The following is a 17,506-nucleotide window of genomic DNA, read 5'->3' as shown; positions in this document are numbered from 1 at the left end:
CAGAAATCACTTTTCCTTCTTCCTTTTCTAACCTTTTAAATTTAACCAAAGCAAAAGCAAAAACTGCACCTAAATGTCCAAAAGTGGTATTTGATGATTGGTTGAGTCATTAGAAAGCAGCATGATGCAGGTTTCTATTAGCAGCATCCATCTAAAGACCAGAGGACATGAAATGACTTGCAGGGATTTGCACAATTCCCCATGCCTCCTCTGACCTCGATCTAGTGTGCTTAAGCCGGGCCCCTGAGAAAAGCTTGACAACTGCATTCACTCACTTTATTACCATGGGACTACACGGCATCAGCTGCAGGACACTAATTCATGGCTGGGCTACATTTTGCATAAGTACCTACAGGTCAAATTCATAAAAAAAAATTCACTACAATTTCCCTCCAATAGAAGGTAACTCACCTCCAGAGGCCTGTGCAGTAGAAGGGAGAATTATCTAAGAGAGGAAAAAGGACGAAAAATAAAATACAGACAAGCCTTTTCAAAAAGTAATTTCCTTGCACTTGGACCATATAATACAAAGCTAAGCTGAATTCTGTTCTTTTTTTTGTAGATTGAAAGTCACATCTGTATCAAATACCCTGCAGGTTTAATAGTGAACCGTGTAAGCCGATCCTCTACATTTATGGAGCCTCCTAAAAACAATTCAAAGAAATCTCCCAGAGCTTGGCTAAAAGGAGGAAAGACCACGCTAGGCAGAATAACTCCTACCTTCTGAATCTTACAGAGGAAGTAGGAACATTTAACAGAAAGAGAAAATGGAAGTGGAGAAGATCATTTTAACCTGTAAGGAGGTACAGGTATGACCAGATGATACAAAGCCACTTGTATTATTAATGAGCCCAGCTGCATGGAACACAATTCAACTCAAGTAATAAATACAACACTGACAAAGTCTGTGTACTCTGTCTGCAGTCTGCAGAGATGGCACACACCTGGAGGTGAAACTCCCGCCTTTGTCCAGCCACTGCACAAAATGACTGATGTATTTACAGTATGAAAGACTGTGTGATCATCATCAGAGGCACTTTCTTGTGACTAAGTGCCGCCAGCAAACAATCCACATAACTTCCCTGCTTTGCGTTCATTTATCATGACCTCATTTCCCGAGTACATTTCAAACCATTCAATATTTCATAAGAGTTGTAAGAGAAATGTGTAATATTTACTATCTGGCACTGTGGGTGAGCGTTCCATATAAAAACAGCAATCCTGGCAAGAATTTCATTACAGCTCTTTTCTGTGACAAATAAAATCATCTTTTATGGTTTAATGTTCATTTCATATTTATAGTTTTTGGTTCACATGCAGTGCAAATGCGATATGATTTACTGAAAACAAAAAGCCGTGCTTTAAGCCAGCTTTTCCACTTGTATTTGCACTGAATGTTGGTCACAAAGAGAGAACAGACTAGCTAAGTTATTTCCTCAAACACTCTCAAAGTCCACATGCAGACACACACTCATTATATCGCTGCTGTGCATACTTTCTCCTGGCTGATCTTCATACAGCCCAATCCCCGTACAGTTTGCCTCAGGCCTCCCACTCGGCCCATCCTTCCCTTCACATAAAACTGGTCCTAATCAGAGCTTCCTTCGCCTGCTGCATGTGGCCATGTGTCCCGGAGCATCACCCGCCAGCCGAGACAGCACAATATCCACAGTACTCCACGGGAGCACCCTTTGCTCGCCTGGTCAGCGGGCGAACGTGCAGCGTCAAGATGACATGGCCATATGTTCATACCCTTCGTTTGCCCGCTCCGGAGAGATTCTCTACCACTTCATCTGTGGTGTGAACTGTCAGTTTGCCCATGGTGGGTGGATGGATTAAAACTTCATCAACATAGTTGAGGAAGCTGTCAGGCCCCTGAATCACCTTGCAGTGATGTGTGTGTGACCCGATTGATCCACCGCTTTATGTGCATATTGACTCAAGTATGCACCATACTCAGGGGAGACACTTAGGCTCTCTGGCTGCCATGTAACATCAGGAATCAGCAGAGCAGAGAAAAAAAGGCAGAGTATTACAGTTAAGGCATGTTCCATTCACAAGCTGAGCTGGCACAAGACCAAGTCACCCGTTTCAATACTGGTTTGTCTTTACACCTGTAAATGTTACAAAACCAACAGTTCCCACTAGTTTGACATAAAGCCAGGCTTTCAAAAAATGTAACCCATTGTAGTTTTAGGTGTAATTTGGACAGTTTTAATTTAATTCTGATCTACGTTAAGCACTGAACGGGTTGATGAGCACAGCTGGGAGGTGGCCATAAAGTGCCACTATTCCCATAGTTGCCTGGAGCAAGCCAATTTGCTCCTTGTTGGCACACTTCACAAAATGTTGATAGGCAAATGCAATAGAGCTGCACATAATGAGGATTTTCATATCAATTCATTTATTTTTTCAATTGATGTGTCTATAAATCAGAAAATAGTGAAAAAAATGCAGATCACAGCTCTTGTTTTCTTTAAGTGATATCTTTAAATAGACGTCAGACGTGTAGAATGTCAGAAGATATTCAATTCCAGTGAGGCTAAACAGAACTTGGCATTTCTACTTGAATAAATCAATTTTCTGGAATTGATTAACCGATTGTTCCAGCATTAAAAATAGGGCTGCAACTAACAATTATTTTCATTATCCATTAATCTGAAGATTATTTTCTTAACTCAATGATCCATCATTTGAGTTATAAAATATCAGAAAATAGTTAAATTGGTGGTTTTATCTAACCAACACTCCAAACTCAAAGATATTTCATTTACCAACATACAGAATATGACAAAGAAAAGCATCAGATTGACAAATTGTTTTAGCTCCACACTGTAGATTAGGCTTCTGTTGGCTTTGTGTCTACCATTGTATTAATGATACTGTTAATACTAATAGTAATTCTGTTTATATTCTATTTTATTTTACTTCTATTGGCCAAATACTTTTAGAACAGAGCAGTATCAGATGATGCATGTATGAATGCAGTTTTCATTTGTTCAGTGTATCAGTTAATTTGTGGGTTTGACATGATGTCGCTTCTGTTTGTTTGTATTTTTGTACAGTATGTTTCCAAAATAAAATTGCAGCACATTCCTCGTCGGTGGAACAACCTCTGGACAGGCAGTGTTGGGAGAGGGATTAGATGTACTCTCACAAGGATGCTAATAAATGAAGAGACAGGAACGGAGAGGAGATTGTGTTTGCGAGAGAGAGAGAGAGAGAGAGAGAGAGAGAGAGAGAGAGAGAGAGAGAGAGAGAGAAAGAGGGGTGGGGGGGTTTAAAAGGCACAAAACGCAGGGAGATTTTACTCATGAGGGAAGTTGAGTGGAGAACTAGGAAGTATTTTCCCTCAAGAGGAAACCAAGTCTTGTTACTGTAAAAGCAACTGACCTTGTGGCTTCTGTCGGGAAGGAATGCATGCAGAGGAGACAGACCAGGAGATAAACAGGAGCCCTTGCCCATAGAGGATCACCCTCCAGTGCATACACACAAGCTCCCCCTCCCTCCCTCCCTCCCTCCCACTTTCTCTTTCACTCGCCCACTTACTCAGTATCGTTTCATCTCTCTCTCTCTCTCTCTCTCTCTCTCTCTCACACTCAGTCGCTGTGCTCTGACAGATGGGGATATACTGCCAAGGAGGACTTAGGGGCGAGAAGAGAAGTGTTTCTTTTCTTCTCTGGTGTGTTTTCTTTCTCTTCCGTCTGGCTTCCCTCATGAGCTGTTAATTTAAGCCCCGGTCCTGAGGATGAGGAGGATCTATTTGTGAGGAAGTCGCAACAAAGGAAGAGGAAACAAGGAGCAACAGGGTGGTAAATTCTGCGAGCGCGAGTGAGCGAGAAGACCTTTTCTTTTTCTCCAGACTCGAGCAAAGGTTAGTGAGGAAAGCTGCTTATCGTTAAAACAAACATTGCCTGCTGTTATTGTTTTATTCTCGGTTCTTTACTTTATCTCTAACAAGACATTTCCTATTCAAAGCTTTTCATATGCATGTGCTTTCCATCCCTTAGTGTCTATAAAAGCTTAAATTATTTGTCAGAGAGCAGTTTTCTAAATTGAGAACAGTTCTCATAATTAAAAGTCCCTTAGTAACATTTTTCATACAGTAAGTCCCCAGGTTGGTTACTGAAGTTTCTCTCTAGGTCAACACGACTGTATCATTTCCCAAAGGTATACAGTATGGTTCTCAGGTGGAAGTCTGTCCTTTGGTGAGGTAGCAGCGAGTGAGCTGCAGGAAAAGGTGAGGACAGCTCGCTCTCGTCAGCCGTCACTCTACACAGGAGGCAATTAAGCGGGATTGGCAGCCGGTGCTGCCGGTAACTTGGAAACAGCCGTGTGGGGGACGCATGGTGGCACATAATAGGATTTAGGGGGAGAGAGGAGCAGAGGAGGAAGGAGATTCCCTTTGTTCAGTCACACAAAAGCCTGCTCTTCTGTGAAAAATTCTGCTCTCGTCTGTGTGAAAACTGGCCCAAGGGCACTAGTTGTGAGCTTTTATGATTTTGAACGACAGTGAACATTGTTCCGAGTGTGTGTACTGCAAGCGCATGTGCGTAGAAAGTGTATGTGTGTTCATGCATGCACATGGAGAATACGTCTCTTGGGTGTGTATTGGAGGGAGTGAGTCTCTTAGGTGAGCTCTCACGTTTAATTACCACAAGTGGAAGAAATTACTCATGCTTTAAACTAGTCAGACAATGGGAGAGTAGGAAAAATTCATAAAAACATCATGGCCCATATTGTGATTGCATATTGTGACTCCTGGATGAACCATTGTGTAATTTCTGTAACGAATGGATGAGCAATTGTGTATGCGTTAAATGAGCGACCTAAGGACTATGCCTTTGTTCAGGCTGTATTTATTTACAGTATGCAATCTTAAAATTTCTCTTTTGAACCAATAAAGACCTGTTCTGCTCACCATTTGGTACAAAGCCTTCTCAGCCATTTTCAGCGTGGCTAAGATAAGTGTGCCTGGAGATGCTGAGGTTGGCCTCTGGCTCCTGGGAACAAAAGCCTCTGACGCAGGCTGATGAACAGTGAAGTTTTTTAAATATTTACTGTTGGGTAGGGGTGGAGGGCAATTTGATTCAAATGTATTAAAGAAAAAAAGGAGCATTGTGTTCTCAGTGTAAACACAGGTGGAGGCACGTCAGGCAATTATTCTGAACTGTGTGTTTTGACACAAAAGGAGAGATATTGCATAAGCATAAGCTTAACTGTCGATTCATTTCAGTGACAGTGAAGTGTTGGGTCTATATCTGGCAGGATGTATTTATACAAAAAACCCTAAAATGAAGAATTTGCCTTTAAAAAGGATTATTCAGCAGCAAATTAGTGAGGTGACCATGGTTGCTTTGTGTTTAGTCTGGACATTATGTTTTTGTCACATAATCTCAGTCACCTCCATAGCAGTGACCGAACATAAGCGAGGTCCGGACAGTTGGGTCTGGCCATCAGTCATCAGTAGAGGATTGTTTCCTGTGTCACCTTGTCTCAGGCACGCACACACCCACAGTACTGCCACACAGGGCCAGTTATAGTGAGTCCATCAGTGGCTCAGTGACATTCCCTGCTAGGAGGAGTCATTGACATTGAGAGGGTTTTAATATCTGCTTGGTGCACACATTAACTCCCAAGTACAGTATACACACTCACTTTCCCCCCAGGCATGTGCACCAATATACACATGCATGCACAAAATAACTCATATATATACACACACACACACACACACACACACACAGTGTTGTTTGTGGGGACCCGTCATTGACATAATGCATTCCCTAGCCCCTTACCCTAACCTTAACCATCACAACTAAATGCCTAACCTTAACCCTAACCCTAACCATAACCATAACCTAATTCTAACCCTAATCCTACAACCAAGTCTTAACCCTCAAACAGCCCTTTAAAGTTGTGGGGTCCAGCATTTTGGACCCACAAAGCTATCCAGACCCCACAAGTATACTGTATTCCCGGTTTTTGGACCCACGAATATAGTTAAACAAGAACACACACACACACACACACACACACACGGGGAGGCGGGGTAGGAAAAGGTGTCGTGACCGGTGGCTTGGCAGAAGCCCTCAAGGTGAAAATTTTGAGTAAGGAGCATTTTAAATTCAGAACAGATGATCAAACTGGTGTCGTTACTGCAGAGTAGCTGGCGGCACCAGATGCAGGCACTCTTTTGGCAAAGGAAGAGTTTTTGGTTCCTGAATCTCAAACATAAAAGTCAGAGGCGAGGAGCAGAAATGAATATAACTGTGGTATCATCATCTCACGGATGGTGGTTCTTATCACGGTTCAGAGTCCAAAAAAAACCTCTCAGCTATACCGAGCTGCATTTTCTGTCACTGCACACCTAGGACAATCCAGCCCTATATCTAGACGTATCAGAGTGCAGACAGAGTAGGTTATTTACGAGCGAGCACAAATTGAAACTGTATTTCAGAGTTTATCTTTTGGTCATCGTAAGATTGAAGTGTGTCCCCAGTTTATCACACAAAAACAGAAGGCAATTTGACTGGATATTTTGTCAGATAAGTAACTGTATATTCCCAAATGTCTCTAATGAAAAAGAGTATTATACTAAAATATCACTTATTACCTACCATCCTACTAAATCAGTATGAGCCATAAGGAAAAACCGAAAACAACTGGAACCCGTGTACCAGCTCTTTATCACTCATGTACAGCTACACAACAGTTTCACTAACAATCTATTATTTTCAGCTTAGTGATAACTCTTATATAAACATTTTTTTTGCCTTCCACCCACTGAAATCTGAAACAAATACATACATTCTGAATTTGCATGAAAAAAGGGCAAACAGATCCATTCTCTAACAACATAGAGGGACAGAAAATGTACCTGTTTGACATTTGTGGGTAAAATGGAGAACAATCTACAGGTGGACGGGGCCACATGAGCCCAACTAAAGGGCACACAAAATAATTAAAAAAATTAGCACTCCTTTTCCACTACCCTTTTATGAAAGAAGTTATCATTAGGGCTGTTACAAATAATTTGCATCATGCTGAACCTGTTGATTATTTTATTCATTAATCATCAAAAAATGTCAATTTTCTAGAGCTGGAGATGAGGTCTTCAAATGGCTTGTTTTGTCAAGCCAACAGTTATAAACCTAAAGATATTTAGTTAATCACCATATAAAACAAGGGAAAACCCTAAAATTCTAACATTTTAGAAGCTGCAACAAGCACATTTTTTTTATATTTCTACTCAATAAATGCCAATCAATTAATTATTAAATTGTTGGTGATTAATTTTCTGACAGTCGACTAATCGATTAATTGACTTTCAGTACTAATTATCATATGGCATCTAGTTTATTATGAGTCTGGATTACGTTCTGACTGCAGGTCAACCATACCGTAGTTTAACTCGAACTAGCCTCAGACCACAGAGTTCACGTGGACTCGAGTACAGTGTCCTGGTTTGGTTTGGAGTTGTACAAAATCTTTACATGAATAGTTCCATGATTCAGAATAAACTGCCAGTGTGAAAGCTAAACCTAAAGACATTGAAATATTTCTTCTAATGTTGGTTATAGGTTTCCATGCTCTTTAGAAGCTAAAAGTTCAGCACCGAGACACTTCTGTTTGCACATCTGAACAGAATAAAGGCTTTTATCTGACTTTCTGAGTGTCCTGGATCCTCTCACCCCCCTCCCCCCACACAAGAATATCATATTGAACAGTTTCCAACTGAGAGTTTAATTGTTCAATATCAACAGCAGAAATGGCAGCCAAATAATTACATTCTCCAACCCAAAATAAACATCAGCATGTAGTCTCTCAGTGCGCACAGAAGTGTCTTGTTTTCCGATCTGCGGTGCAGAAAACTGCATTCATTTGGTTTATCTGGTCTGTCATCAAGACATCTCTCTCCCCAGGATTCACACTGAGTTCCCCTGCCCTGGGCTTGGCTATGTGTGTGTGTGTTTGTGTACAGTAAAGAGAGCAAGAGTTTGTGTACAGTATGCATGTGCATACAGTGTGTGGGTGAGAATGTAAGTGTGTGTGTCTATAGTTATGTGTGTGTGAGAGAGAGGCTGACAGAAGCCGGTTCCTCGATGAATATCTCTCTCTCTCTAACCATTAGACGCTGGAAGCTGAAAGCCAGCTAGCAATTTGTGCCATTCTACTGTCAATGCTAATATCAGTAGCCTGCTCTACGTGGATGCATGCATCCTGACCCCCCTGGGCTTACTGTAACACAACCATACATGTCAAAACTGTTTATTTGCTGCTGATAAAACAACCCATTAGTTTTTTTCACTACATCTAAATATCAGTATGTCGAGGTGCATTTATTTTCCCCCTCAATGTGTGTATGTACATTGCTTTGAGCTTTGTTGTTGTGAGTTTAAGATGGGAGAGGGTATTTTCTTTATGAGAGTAAGGAAAGCATTTCCTCTGTTTGTGCAGCTACTGAAATGAGAGGCTGAAGGAATAATCAAATAACGGACATGCTGTTGAAATTCAGACACAGGTTCACCCAGTGGCTGTTTTGAATATTAATGCACTGTTTGGTGTGTGTGTGTGTGTGTGTGTGTGTGTGTGTGTGTGTGTGTGTGTGTGTGTTCAACACAAAAGTGAAGAAAAATTACATCGATTCAGAGTCCTTTGAGGCTTTTGTAGTATTGACCGAGCTGAAACTGTTCACTCACACATGAATGATCATTTGCGAGAGGAAAATGTAATACCTGGGGAAATCAGAGGTTAGGTCCATTATGCAAATTAGTAGCTATGCTTATTGCTCATTCCCATGCATAAATAATAAGCTCCATCTGTATATTGTACTCTTTTCAATGTAATCAGTTCTTAAAAACCTTCTTTTCTCAAGGGGGATTTTGAAAAAGAGAATTAGCCATAATATTGACATTTAAATCTTTATGCATGACCCCACTCTGTCGATTCTCATTATTTGCTGTCTGACCTGTGACCAGAGCAGCTATTCCACTTGGCCTCCTCTTCGACTTGTGTTAAACCTCCAGTTGATCAGTGTTATATGTGACTAGTAATGAGTAATAAGTACAAATATAAATGTTTGTTGTCTCAGAGGAAATTTACCTACATCATTAACTTATAGTAGTAATACCACAATGTTAAAATACTCACAAAACTTGACACAAAGCACTGAATGACCTTTACCAAGATGTACTTAAAAGTTACAAAAGTAAACACTCATTATGTAGAACAACTCTTTTCAAGAAAAAAAAAAAAAATTATATATTTAATATTGCCGGAATGTTATTACTGATGCATTAACATGTAAGCAGGTTGGTGTAAAACAGGTTATTTCATTTGAGCAGTAAACAAAGCTGTGTTGGGGAAAAACAATAAAAATAAATTTTGGCAAACAAGCGACAAGTTGTTTTCGTCACAATTTCAGCTATTATACACACACACACACACACACACACACACACACACACACACACACACACACACACACACACTTTTAGTAAAATCACAACACAGAAATTACAAAAAAGGCAGAACATCAGTGGAATAAGCCAAAGCTTCACAAATCCAGAGCTGCGAGTGGCAGCAGAGATGCACGGGGAGTGGACGAAGGGTTAAATGTCTGTGTCAGACACTGGCTGCTGATTACAGAGCTGGAGGTGCGGCAGAGCCTCTGTCACTTTAGCTCAGCCGTGCAAGATAGAGAAAAAGCTTTTCACCAGATAAAAGGAGTATGTCAAGGTATCAGCTTTAATGCATCTACAGCGTCAACAAGAAGTGGCAAGTGAAAGGACTTAAGGAACAGCTGGGCACGCAACCTCTGGGTGAGAAATAAAGATGCTTGCTTTATTCTTGTAATCACTTGATTTAAGTGATACATTTTTTAATTGTTTTGGGCAGTTTTTCCTGGATGGTTTAACAATCAAAAATGCTTTCTGAGCAAGCAAGTTCATTCTTGATCTTCAGGAACAGTATCTACAACAAAATTACCTAATATTCACTCTGTTTTAGCTCACTTTTTGGTCTGCTCCTGAGATATTGTATATAGTGGGTTTTTAGAGCTTTTTCACTGAAAACAGCTGCCTGCCGCAGTAAGAAAACAACAATATATCGGTGAGAGTTAACAGTAAAGTTTGGGGCTGGACAGCCACACAATGAGCTGAAACGTGTTATGACTTAACTCTGGAAAGCAGAGAGGCGCTGCAGATTCAGGTGCTAATTCTTTGTAGGTTCATCACTATGGGCGACCCTTTTCACATTGGCTAATAAAATATGGAAGTTTTTTTGACACCTGAGCCTAATCTATTTACTGTTGAGGAAGGTGAATAGTTGTGGACTTTTGAGTTGAGATTTTGTCACATTGACTTTTGTTATTTTAGGCATATTCCAATTATGTTCTGAATGATTTAAACTGTAGATGGAAATGACAAACAACAACCGTTTACAGCTTTGAAATGCCATAAAACCTCAATGTTTATTTTACCTGTTTATTCAATATTCCTTGTTTTAAAAAACAACTTCATCTTCCTCTGAAAGGGTCTGATAGACTACCATAATTCCATAAGTGGGCCTATGAACCAGTAGTCATGGGTAATTATCTGGGGTTTGTCATACCCACTTAAAACAATGCATTATTTCCGTTTTCTCTTTCCACTGGTGGTGGACCTGATAGTTAAAACAGAAGACACAGTGATGCTGCTGTATGCGAGGCAGGAAAAGCCTTAATGTGGATAAAAGCTGTGTGTGTCTGTGGGAGATTGGGCTTTTGTCTCTTAAGTCAGCTACCACTGAGACTTCTGCTTCACATACTGTAATGGCACACATCAGAAAATCCTCAATACAGGGGGTGTAAACTCAGCTGCTATGTATGTGTGTTTGAACATTTGTCTATATTGTAGCACCATACATATGCTGTATGTACCCTCTATGCTAACAGAGATAATGTGTTATTTAAAAACTCACTATAATCCATGAGTCATTATGGGCTCAAATTACTGTAATTGTTTGATTCACCGTGTAATATAACGGCTCACTATAATCCCTTCATTCTCCAATAATGACTACTAATTTAAACAGACACAATGACCACATCCACATATTATCAGTGAATAACAGCAGGTAACTCTACTATTGTTCATTATGATAATAATTTAAAAAAAATCATTCCACACTCACAGAAATCAGCTCAATGGAGTCCTTTTAGTGGAGACGTAAGAGCATTTAGCACACATTTATAATATTAGAGCTTAGAGTTGAACTCACTGACATTCAGGGAACATTTCAGGACATTATAGGAAGTAATCTGCCAAACCTGTGCAAACCCGAGTTGAGTTCACTCCCTGTTGGGTCAAACCCAGGACAGCCTCATTATTGAGGTGCAATCCCACTACGACGTCCACTCAACCAACACTTCCAGTAATGATTGCTGGAACTGCCCACAAACGGTTTCTTGCATTTTAAGGTTTTTCTAACCGGCAATATAAACAGGCTGCCAAAACAACATGAGTGTTTGGATGTGAAGCAGTGTGGAGTATTATCCGTTCTCATCTGAGGTATTTCTGGCAGTACAATGTGGCCACTGCCCTCGGTGACCTCTGGGACCTCAAGGTGTACGAGAGCTCTCCAGGTATCTGTCACGGCTATTTCTAGGCTATGGGTTGCATGGGGTTTGGTCTGGGGTGTTAAACCTCTTAAAACAGACTATTGTTCTGGAGGGTTATCTGAGGGTAAACTCACACCCAACTTGTGTGTTCAGTGAGCCACTTTTGGATCTTGTAAAAGGTTTTTACAACTCTATTTCTATTGATATTTTTTAATGCAGTGTGGGTCGACATGGACAACATAATAGTTATAAGTGAGCAGGGTCTATGTAACATCTATGTTACATCTTATAAGTACATATATTTCGTCATTTATAGATATTCCTTCTGTGCCATTTAGTTTATCCAGGATTTTGCCCAGGTGAAATGTGAAAAAAGAGCAATCAACTTCTAATCCAAGAATGTTCATTATTTCTTTAGCAATCTAGCCAATCTGAAAAAAAAAAAAAGGTCAAAAACCCCTTTGTAGAAATGTCATTCACAAAGAGTAGGATCTCTTTTCGTACTTTTCTGTGCAGAGCAAAGTGTGTAACCATACACCAAACACAAACTATACCTCAGTGTTTTTACTGTTTCAGGCTTTGTTAGGGAAAACTCAGGAGCAGCTAGTGCCAAACCAAATCTGAGGATCTGTGTATTTTCATGAGGCATTTATCTCCTGCTGAAGCTGTCAAGTTCGGGTTATGCAAAGATAATGATGGCGCCATAACATAGATCTTGTTGTTTCAGTCCAGTCTCTCGGGAATAGGGTATCTGTGGGTGTATGTGTTTGTAAGTAAGGTGTGTGTGGCCCTTTGGCCTTTTTCCGTTTGATTTTCAAAGGAGATGGTCCCTTTAACTTTTGCAACTCAAAGACTTAGTGATGGAGAATGGCCGAATAGAACTTCTCTGTCACTAACCTACCTGGGAGCGACCTCTATGTTACCAAAGTTTTCCTCTTGTCTAATCTTAACAACTACATGGATTTTCAGGATATTCCACCTCAGGCTTGTTTATTGTTGGTTTATTAGTATTAAATACCGTGAGACAACTGTTGGATCAGAACATTTTATTTTTGCAAAGAGCCAACTTTTGGTGCAGTGTTGCCTCACAACCATGGTGGTCTGTGTAAACCTAGAATATTAATGCACGCCATAGGGGAGAAAACAAAGATTCACAAACTGCTGTGTTTTAACTGCAGTTTTGTCATCCATTACTGTCCCATGTCATGATTTTTCTCTTTCTTCATTTTTGAAATTCCCACCAGGCTATTTGTCTGTGGGTAGAAGCTATTTTAAAACCAGGGTCAGGCGGATGATGACGTGGAATGTTTCTAAGAGAAACCAACTGAGCCCAGAGTGGGGTGTTAAAGCAAATCCAAACTTGTGTCTGGGAGATACTGTCCTGTCTGTCTGTATCACAGACACCAAATAGTCGACAGGATATGTCTCCTAAACCCCCGAGCCAAAACAAGTCCAGTTATTCTGCAATGTCACAGTCCCACTACCAAGGAAAACCGAATTTGAGTGCCAAAGCACTGATGCGTTGACAGATGAGAGGTCTCTGTGTAGCCTGCAGGCAGCTCAAACCTTGATGGAGCTGCGAGTGTTGGGAGCTTCTGTGGAACTATTCCTGGAAGGCTTTTTGTGGCCTTGAAAGTGACTCAACTGCGACAGCTACTGCATCTCTGTGAAATTTAACAGTTAAACTCAACAACACCCAATCCTCTTGAGTTGCTTGATCAAAGAAAAACTGACTAGTAGAGATGCTGCTCAGGGACAGCAAACTCGAATTGAAAGTGGGGCTGTGACTAAAGCTTATTTCCATAATCAATTAATCCTACTTTTTTGATTAATCGATTAATCGTTTAAAAGGAACCCTGACTAGTACGACATGTTGGCCTTATAAGATTAACGTGGGCGTCAGCTATGAAAAGGTGGTACAAAAACACTCCAAATGTTTTGTTTTTTGTTAAAAAATGCAGAAAATCTGTTTCCTCGTAGGCCGCCATGGTTATTTACGTCTCAATGCATTCTGGGGTAGTGACGTGTATAGGTTGTACCCCAACGTACCGGCTATTGACAGTACAGTAACAGCGAGATGAACACGTCTGCCATTCAGCCTTTTCAGTTTGAGGCTTAAAGGACAAACCTAGGGGTTATTAACAGATGTGTACATGTTTTCATCCAATGTGTTTGGAGCTTCAACGAAGCTAGCGCGGACCGCTGGTTAGCTTACAACGCTAGCTAGTATTCAGGGCACAGGGAAAGTAAAAACCAATCGCTATTTATACCACTAAAAAGGCTCAAAATATCACCAAACTTCAACGGTAGCATAGTGAGGGTCCCTACATGTTAACCGAAGCATTGAGAACTTTGTAAGTGTACAGACAGTTTATTGAACGAAGAGCTGCGGGAGCTCCGTGAAAGGGCTCATGTTCACGTGTTCATCTCGCTGTTACTGTACTGTCAATAGCCGGTATGTTGGGGTACAACCTATACACGTCACTACCCCAGAATGCATTGAGACGTAAATAACCATGGCGGCCTACGAGGAAACAGATTTTCTGCATTTTTTAACAAAAAACAAAACATTTGGAGTGTTTTTGTACCACCTTTTTATCATGGATGTATTAAGAGAACTGGATACAGTGTTCGGCGGGAAGCCCCGTACGTTCCAATGAGAGTGCTCAAAAGCGCATAAAGCAAACATGGAGCTCGGCTCTTCCGCATTGTTGGCCCATAACGCTGGTTGGCTCACGATGGGCATGCGCACTAGCAACAATTTGTTTGCGTTGTCGTAGCAACCGGTAGCAACATGCGTGTTCATGAGCTTCTCTGTCGTGTCTCTTACTGGCGAACTCATGAACTCGCCGTTTTCATTGTCTAAAATATTCACTAACGTTAAACATTGTTTTCGTTGTTCCCTATCATTTACATGCTTAGCTAAATAAACGATAGATGTATTTAGCTAGACAACCAAGGAGATTTAATAATTATGTTGTGCTACTAGCTAGCTACCTACTAACTAGCGCTAGCTAGCTGTTAGCCTGCAGTTTCGTGAACAGAGCTCATCCATGGCTTCAGCTCTCATCCACGTTACAAGCTTTACAGCATACAGCCCTCGGATGTATTATAAGAGAACCAAGGCGATGTAATCACTATGTCTGTAGTAACGTTATGTAGGCATATAGCTAGCTATGTATAGATCTTAATACAGCCATGCTAGCTACCCCTGATGTTAGCAACTAGCTAGCTAGCCGATCGCCAGTTTGGGAAACGCTAATGATGTTACATCCACGTAGCTAACAGGCTTTACAGCAGCTACATACATCCCTGGAATGTATCATGACTTCATAAGATAATACCATGGACGTATTAATAGAACACATGGTGAATTACAACCATTAGCTATATCCATTATTACAGCTAGCTACATGAGCTCGGGAGAACAGTCATGTGAGCGGGCAGGCGCAGTCCACTATGCGCGTTCATCATGTCAAATTTAATAATTCTGGATTCGCTTCTAGTGAATGTTAAAAATGATAAAAAAGTAACGTTTTAAACAAGGACCCTTTCAGTGTTCGGGCTGGTAAGTTGATATACCCAGAAACAAATTATCCGCTGAAATATAGACGTTTCTTTCGCCATGCAAAGTCTATGTGAAAAGGCTTTCTGGGCCATGGGGTGCAGTACCACCGTTATCCGCTAAGCCCATGGTGGCTTTTAGACTCGGCGCTCTTCCTGGGGGCTTGCTTTTTATAGCTGACGCCCACGTTAATCTTATAAGGCCAACATGTCGTACTAGTCAGGGTTCCTTTTAAGTCCATACAGTGTCAGAAAATTGTGACAAATGCCCAAAGAGACATCTTCAAATTGCTTATTTTGTCTGACCAGCAGTCCAAAAGCTATGGTATTCAAAAACATATCCAGTTAATAAATGAACCTTGTCAACTGCAGTTTCGGGGTTCAAGAATATACTTTTGATCTCAAGTTTTACGTCAACGTAGATAAGAACGAAAGAAAAATAAAAAATTGTGGTGAGATTGTTTTGTCAACTAAAGATATTTAATTTACAATATATTAAACCAAAGAAACAAGCAAATCTTGACATTTAAAAAGCGGAAAACCAGAGATACTGTTGATAAATTTTCTGTCAACTAATTGATTAATCAACTAATAGTTTCAGTGCTAGTCAAAGTAGACATAAGCTAAGCACTCAACTGCTTGTCCTGTTGTCTAATAAAAGGTTTTATCAATTGATACATAACCCTAAATATCTAGTCTCACATGCAGCATCAAGTGAGCTGGATTTATTCATGCAGCATTACATGGAAACAAGACCTTTGTAAATCTGCATTTTATTAAATGGGGCTCCAAAAATGTTCATCCCCCAACTGACTTTGAGACGTTGATTGTATAATGAATTCAACTTATTAGGCTCCAGTAGCTGTCTCGTTTGCTGTCTCTCCCTCACTGCATGCATATATTTACCACCAAGCAAAAAATAATGAAGAAAGAATCGCCCTGTTAAATTCCCATTTGGTCAAGAAAAGATTCTATCAGCTGCTGGATGATACTAATCACTGGGGTGTTTTGATGTGTTATAATTACCCCTTTTCACAGTCTCTACACAGTATGTGGTTAAAACTTGAGAAAATGTATCAGGTTTATTTTCCTGTCACGTCCATTGTTTTGATATTAGTTGCTTATTCAAACTGGAATGAGGCTTGAGCAGTGACACTAGTGGAGGTTTATTTCCAGATCAACTTTCTGCAGAAATTAGAGGTCGACCGATATGGGTTTTCTCTGGCCGATGCCGATGCCGATCTTTAGAAATCAGGGTCAGCCGATGGCCGATTAATGCTGCCGATTTATTTTGGCCGATATGTGCTTGTTTTTAAACCTCTATTTGAAAGATAAAATGTAACACTAATAAATTTCTCAACAAAAACATTTATTGAACACTTCACCAATCTACAATTGTATAGCCTACTTCAATTAAAAATGTATAATGTAAAAACATACTGTATATTGTATAAATAATGTATGAAAAATATATTAAACAAAACAGGTAAGAAGAAAATAAACTTTGTCAAATAAACTTTTAAATGAAAAAAATAAAGTTTAGTGCACTTAGCAGCATTTATTAAACTTCTGAGAATACAAATCTGCAAGCTTCACAGAAAGTGACATGTTATTAATCTCAACACTATTTCCTCCTAACTCCTGTTGAATCACATAAGACTAGGGCTATCTAAAGTCAATTCTTCTTCACCTTGTTTGTTAGATCATTGTTCATTTGTTGAAGTGTTTTATCTGTTGGATCCTACTGTTACATGTCCTGTTGTTCTCATTAGGATCTTATCTGAGCACATTTCTGTCATTCAAACAACTCTAGTTGTAATTTAAAACTCGTCCAGCCAATTTAATAAAATAAAGGGTTTTATTCGTGCTCAAGTCCATAAATGCAGTTAATGGATTCAGGCACGGAGAACTGAAGGCTCTGTTAGCAACGATTAGCTCCGTTAGCGGTTAGCTAGCTCCAGTTAGCTCCGTTATAGGAGTGAGACTGTCACGGACAGGGGTAACAACCAGACTCTGATAAATTACATTCGGGGAGCTTCCACAGCGATGTGGCCGCGGTGTTTTGTACGGTTTTATTAGTACAGTTAATCCCAAGACAAGAACACCAGCAATACGCTACTACTAACGGTAGTGTCTGAGCCTGAAGTGGCTGCGCGAGACACACGGCAAGACTTCACAAGGGGAGGGGCTGGAGGCAGCTGGTCTGGGTCAAGCCCCCAGGAAGAGCGTCAAGTCTAAAAGCCACCATGGGCTTAGCGGATAACGGTGGTACTGCACCCCATGGCCCAGAAAGACTTTGCATGGCGAAAGAAACGTCTATATTTCAGCGGATAATTTGTT

At 40.4% G+C, this 17,506-nt stretch overlaps 1 protein-coding gene and 1 long non-coding RNA gene across 6 annotated transcripts in view; one reads left to right on the top strand and one right to left on the bottom strand.

Annotated features, from left to right (window-relative positions):
- LOC118495412 overlaps positions 1–17,506 on the bottom strand; it is a 113,549-nt gene that overhangs the window by 56,020 nt on the left and 40,023 nt on the right. The gene's annotated exons all lie outside the window — the stretch shown is intronic.
- The window catches only part of shisal1b (shisa like 1b), an 85,009-nt gene that overhangs the window by 41,106 nt on the left and 26,397 nt on the right, over positions 1–17,506 (top strand). Inside the window, exon 1 of one of the 5 annotated variants that reach the window (XM_031283394.2) lies at positions 3,314–3,874. The exons of 1 other annotated variant lie outside the window; for it this stretch is intronic. The gene's annotated coding sequence lies outside the window, so the exon portion shown is untranslated. Of the gene's footprint in view, positions 1–3,313; positions 3,875–9,803; positions 9,825–16,304; positions 16,316–17,506 lie in introns of those variants that run through there. 3 more of the 5 variants (XM_031283397.2, XM_036002896.1, XM_031283395.1) reach the window with 3 other exon arrangements.

The sequence above is a fragment of the Sander lucioperca genome, chromosome 7 (assembly GCF_008315115.2).
Source record: "Sander lucioperca isolate FBNREF2018 chromosome 7, SLUC_FBN_1.2, whole genome shotgun sequence".
In the NCBI taxonomy this organism is placed as follows: domain Eukaryota; kingdom Metazoa; phylum Chordata; class Actinopteri; order Perciformes; family Percidae; genus Sander; species Sander lucioperca.
This window is presented reverse-complemented; position numbering and strand designations above follow the sequence as displayed.